This window comes from Dipodomys merriami, unplaced genomic scaffold (assembly GCF_024711535.1).
Source record: "Dipodomys merriami isolate MVZ:Mamm:240054 unplaced genomic scaffold, mDipMer1.0.p SCAF_494, whole genome shotgun sequence".
NCBI classification, from domain to species: Eukaryota; Metazoa; Chordata; class Mammalia; order Rodentia; family Heteromyidae; genus Dipodomys; species Dipodomys merriami.
Window position 1 is genome coordinate 343636 of NW_027206062.1, and position 5384 is coordinate 349019.

The following is a 5384-nucleotide window of genomic DNA, read 5'->3' on the forward strand; positions in this document are numbered from 1 at the left end:
TTCATTTCAGGAATGCAAAGCTGGTTCAAAATATGCCAATCAATTAATATTATTCATCACATCAACAGCAGCAAAGATAAGAACCACATGGTTATCTCAATAGATGCAGAAAAAGCATTCGTCAAGATGAAACATCCCTTTAAGATGAAGGTTCTGGAAAAATTGGGAATCCATGGAACATTCCTTAATACAATAAAGGCTGTATATGACAAACCTACAGCCAGCATTATACTTAATATTTAAAAACTAAAGCCATTTCCTCTTAACTCAGGAACAAGACAAGGATACAAGGATGTCCACTCTCTCTACTTCTTTTCAACATATTATTAGAATGCCTAGCTACAGCAATAAGGAAAGATACAGACATAAAGGTGATCCAAATAGGGAAAGAAGAAATAAACCTCTCCCACTTTGCAGATGATATGATCTTGTATTTAAAGAATCCCACAGACTCCATTCTCAATTTACTCAAGCTGATTCAAAACTTTGGCAAAGTAGCAGGAAATAAAATTCAACCCCCAAAATCAATGGCTTTTCTGTATGCCAACAATGAGAAAAGTGTGGCTGAAATTAGGAAAGTAACTCCATTTGTAATAGCCCCAGAAAAAATAAAACACCTAGCAATTAACTTAACCAAAGAAGTGTAGGACCTCTATGATGAAAACTTTAAAAGCTTGAAAAAGGAAATCAAACCAGAACTTTGAAAATGGTCAAACCTTCCATGCTCCTGGATTGGAAAGATTAACATCGTGAAAATGGCAATAATTCCCAAGGCTATCTACAAATTCAATGCGATACCTATCAAAATTCCAACCTCATTCTTCAAGGAAATAGAAGAGGCAATCCAAAAATTCATATGGAACAACAAAAGACACCGAATAGCAAAAACCCTCCTCAACAGAAAGAACAGTACTGGAGAAATATCAATACCAAATTTCAAAATCTACTATAAAGCTATAGTAATCAAAACAGCTTGGTTCTGGCACAAGAACAGACCTCAGGACCAATGGAATAGAATTGAAATCCCAGAAAAGAACCTACCCACCTATAGCCATCTAATCTTTCAAAAGGGAGCTAAAAAATTAGAATAGAGGAAAGACAGCCTCTTCACTAAATGGAGCTTGCAAAATTGGTTAACTACTTGTAGAAAACTAATGCTAGATCCTTATCTATCACCCTGCACCAGAATCAACTCCAAATGGATCAAAGACCTCGGATTCAAAGCAGACACTCTGAAAACATTACGGGATGGAATATGAGAAACCCTAGGTCTCTTTGGTGCAGGCCAACATTTTCTTAATAGAGACCCAGAAACACAAGAAATCAAAGAAAGATTGAAGAAATGGGATTACATGAAGTTGCAGAGCTTCTGCATGTCAAAGGACATAGCTAGCAAGATCAATAGAAAGCCTAGGGATTGGGAGAAGATCTTTACTATCTATACAACGGACAAGGGTCTCCTATCTAAAATATACTTGGAACTCAAAAAATTAAGTCCCCCAACAGCAAATCCTCAAAGAAACAACTGCCCAATATATAAGTGGGATAAAGACTTAAAGAGAAACTTCTCTGAAGAAGAAAGATGGATAGCCAATAGACACATGAAGAAATGCTCAACCTCCCTAGCAATAAAAGAAATGCAAATCAAAACGACATTGTGATACCACCTCACCCCAGTTAGAATGGCAAAAATCAAGAACTCAAATAACAACAGATGCTGTAGGGGGTGTGGACAGAAGGGAACCATACTTAATTGTTTGTGGGAGTGTAAACTTGTTCAACCACTTTCGAAAGTAGTATGGAGGTTCCTGAAAAGACTCCACATAGAGCTCCCTTATGACCCAGCAATCCCACTTTTGGGCATTTACCCAAATGTTTACAAACAAGACCAAACTAAAGCTACCAGCACAACTATGTTTATTGCAGCATTATTTACCATAGCTAAGATATGGAACCAACCCAGATGCCCCTCAGTAGATGAATGGATCAAGAAAATGTGATATATATATACAATGGAATTCTATGCCTCCGTCAGAAAGAATGACATTGCCCCATTTGTTAGGAAATGGAAAGGCTTGGAAAAAATTATATTAAGTGAAGTAATCCAAGCCCAAAGAAACATAGTTTCCCATAGGTTCCATGGTTTCTCTTATTTGCAATATCTAGTATATGTATGAGTCAACAGAAAAGGTCAGATCAGGTGAAGTTAGGTAAATGAACCCTAAGATACGTATTTAATTTTTTTTTCTTTCATGCATTTGTTTCCTACGTATTTATAAGATTATAACTTTGTTGCTTTGTATGTCCCTCCCCCATAGGATAACCCCTGCTTTCACTGTTTTTGATGTTGGTATAATTTGTGGAGGGGGAGGGGAAAAACAAGTCATTTAAATAAGGATACAAGTGGACCCGTTGCCAAAATGATAAGTACATGTTGTCACGTCGAAAATGAACTTTACAACTTTGGTGCGGAGGGGGGAGGATTCGGTGGGGGTCTAGGTGAGGCTGGGAAGGGATGGGAAAGGTAAACAAAGGAGGAGGCTAAAATGCTTGATAAGAAATGTACTCACTATCTTGCCCATGTAATTTTAACCCCTCTGTACAGTATTTTCACAATAAAAAAACAAAAAACAAAAAACAAAACAAAAAAACAAGGTATTTAAGTAGTCAAGCAAAGGACTTCTATTTTACTACTGCATTATACATTTTTTTCTAATGTTGAGTACCAATAAATAATGGATGTATTAGAAATCTCTTAAAGCTCATATATAGAATAGTGACTTCTCTTACACTATATCATTGTATTTCTCAAATCATATTACGTAGTTTCCTATTTTCTCATTCCTAGAATAATCTGCACATGAAGACATCCCTGGTCCTAATTTTCAGTCTGTGCATTTGAATACAAAGGAAAGTCTTTCCTCTGCTCTCTATCAATTACCTACTCTCCAGTTAGAATAATTTAAAATAGTAAAAATCAAAAAAGAGAAAATAAATCATGGTGAAAAAACATGTAGGAAATTCACCAGATTTTTCTGACCAGTTCAACCAATGTGAACTATTGGGGAAATACATGTACACCTCATTCCCACTGGTACTCGAAGTCTCTGGTTAGGCAATTCTGATGAAGACAATCAACTAGATGAAAACGTGAGGAATGGTATCAATTGCAAGAAAATAATGGAGAAGAATGCAAGCAAATTTCTTCTTTGGGCTTACTGCAGTGCGGAGATTCCTTTTCAAAAAGGCCTCTCATATGAATACCAGGGATGAGGATAAGTATACTCCTCTTCATCGGGAAGCCTAGAGTGGACATGTAGACATTGTCCATGAGTTGGCAGCTCAAGGCAGATATTCATGCAATAACTGTGAATGGCTTGGCACCCCTGCATAGTACTTTTATGTGGATTAATACCAGAATGGATTTTTTTTACTTCATCATGATGCAGATACCAATCCCCAAACTAAAGGCCTCTTGATCCCCTTGCATCTTGCTGCTGGGAACAGAAATAGCAAAGATATGCTGTATCTTCTTCTGTTGAACCATTTTTTCAAACCGGGTCTGAAGAATAACTTGGAAGAAACTGCATTTGATATTGGCAAAAGGATAAGTATGTATCACTACCTCTTTGAAGTTGTGGAAGGCTGTACAAATTATTCTCCTACGTAGTAATGGTTTGGTTAAGTTTCTTAAATTTCAAAAGTGCCATTCCATCCTTTGTGTCCCTACAAATATTTTCAGAATAAAAAGCAACAGCAATATCTTAATTTAAAAATTCATGGATTCCATGGTATTCTTCCATGTGAATTGCCTCACTTTGATGTCAAAATGTATTCAAGAGTTGTTTGTATGCATCTATAATGATTTCTGAAGAGTTTGTGGTTTTTTTTTAATTTTAACTTATCTGTTGAAATGAATAGTATAGAAACTAAAGTTATTCCTGGTGCTTGTCTGAAAAAAAGTATATCTAGGTTTGTATAAAGTCCATAATCTATTTCATTATTTTCTAGATATAATACTTTGAAGTCTACATTTTTTATAATATATAGGTTCATTAATAAATGTGTCCTTTCAGATTACATTCCATATAGAAAAAGTTAAGATTCCTTTTTTCCTAGGTCCTTACAGGATTTTATTTCTTTGGAATAAGATGATAATGTTATCTAATTTCAAGTTTTGTAAAGGTTATGCTATGTAAGGGCCTTTCTAAAGTGAAGATTTAATACACTGATGTCAAACTAACCTTTAATTCTATGAATTACATGTATTGTTACACTTGTATTTTTGTAATAAACTTTTTCATAACTTTTTCATTTCTTGCATTTGAAGAATTAAAAATATGGAATATTTCACGAATTTTTGTATCATCCTTCTGCAAGTGCCATGCTAATCTCTGTATTTTTGTCACTTGGGTAGACCTGCTGCTGAAGCATGTAGTATCCTTTAAATTTAAGTAGTTAATGATGCAACCTTTATACAGGCATATATCCTTGGTTGCCTATTTGTAAAAAGGAATCCTTATTGTTCCTAAAATGTTATTGATCTTATTTCTCTAAATTTCTGTGTATAGTGGCAAAAACTTATATTGTTTGGTTGATTGCTCACATTTGCAATTTTTGTCAATGACTATTTTGTCGTTTTCATTTTTAATTTGATCATATTTTGAAGCCTTTATAGCTAAGTCCAAAGGTGATGGCATTTCAAGTACTTATTTATCAACTGAGTTACCTTTGTGGAGCTAATGGATTCAAAGTAAGCCTTGCTTAAGAGCTACTTCTAAACTTCTGCAGCTTAAAATTTCGCAAAGAAGTCTCACTGATACAAATGTCTTCCTGACCTTTTACCCTTCTTCCATGTAGGAACAGACCAACGAGAATATCTTACCCTGACAGCATAGATTGTCTGACTGGACAAAACTAATCTTAGTTACAAGGGTTCATAGAGAGATTAACAGTTCAGACTGAAATGTTCAGAATAGAAGGTATTTTTATCAAAATATAATTGTTTATTATACCTATCATTTCAAAGTAGCTAAAGTCAGGAAGATGAAAAAATTATTCATATGCATGATTACCTAATATCCTGGTCTGTCTACCATCCAAACAGGCAGGAACTTACAGTACTGACTTTCTATCACCAAATATTTCCATAGCTCCTGGAGAAGTCCATAGGTTTCTCCTCGATATTAGTCCTTAAATTAATAATGTTTTAATCACAGTGTTTCCTCTTGCCTCCAGGTTTACAAATGGTAAAGTTTTAGGTCTAACTCTACCAAAAACTGAGGTAGAGATAATGTAATATTACTTTAAAACAGAGTTGCATTTGATACCCTAACCACAACAGAACAATGCATAACAATTTCCTATATTATAAATACTTATAT

At 34.8% G+C, this 5384-nt stretch overlaps 1 pseudogene; it reads right to left on the minus strand.

Annotated features, from left to right (window-relative positions):
• Positions 1-4334: 4334 nt before the first annotated feature.
• On the minus strand, positions 4335-4434 carry LOC138809359 (U6 spliceosomal RNA; annotated as a pseudogene).
• Between the last annotated feature and the right edge of the window lie 950 nt (positions 4435-5384).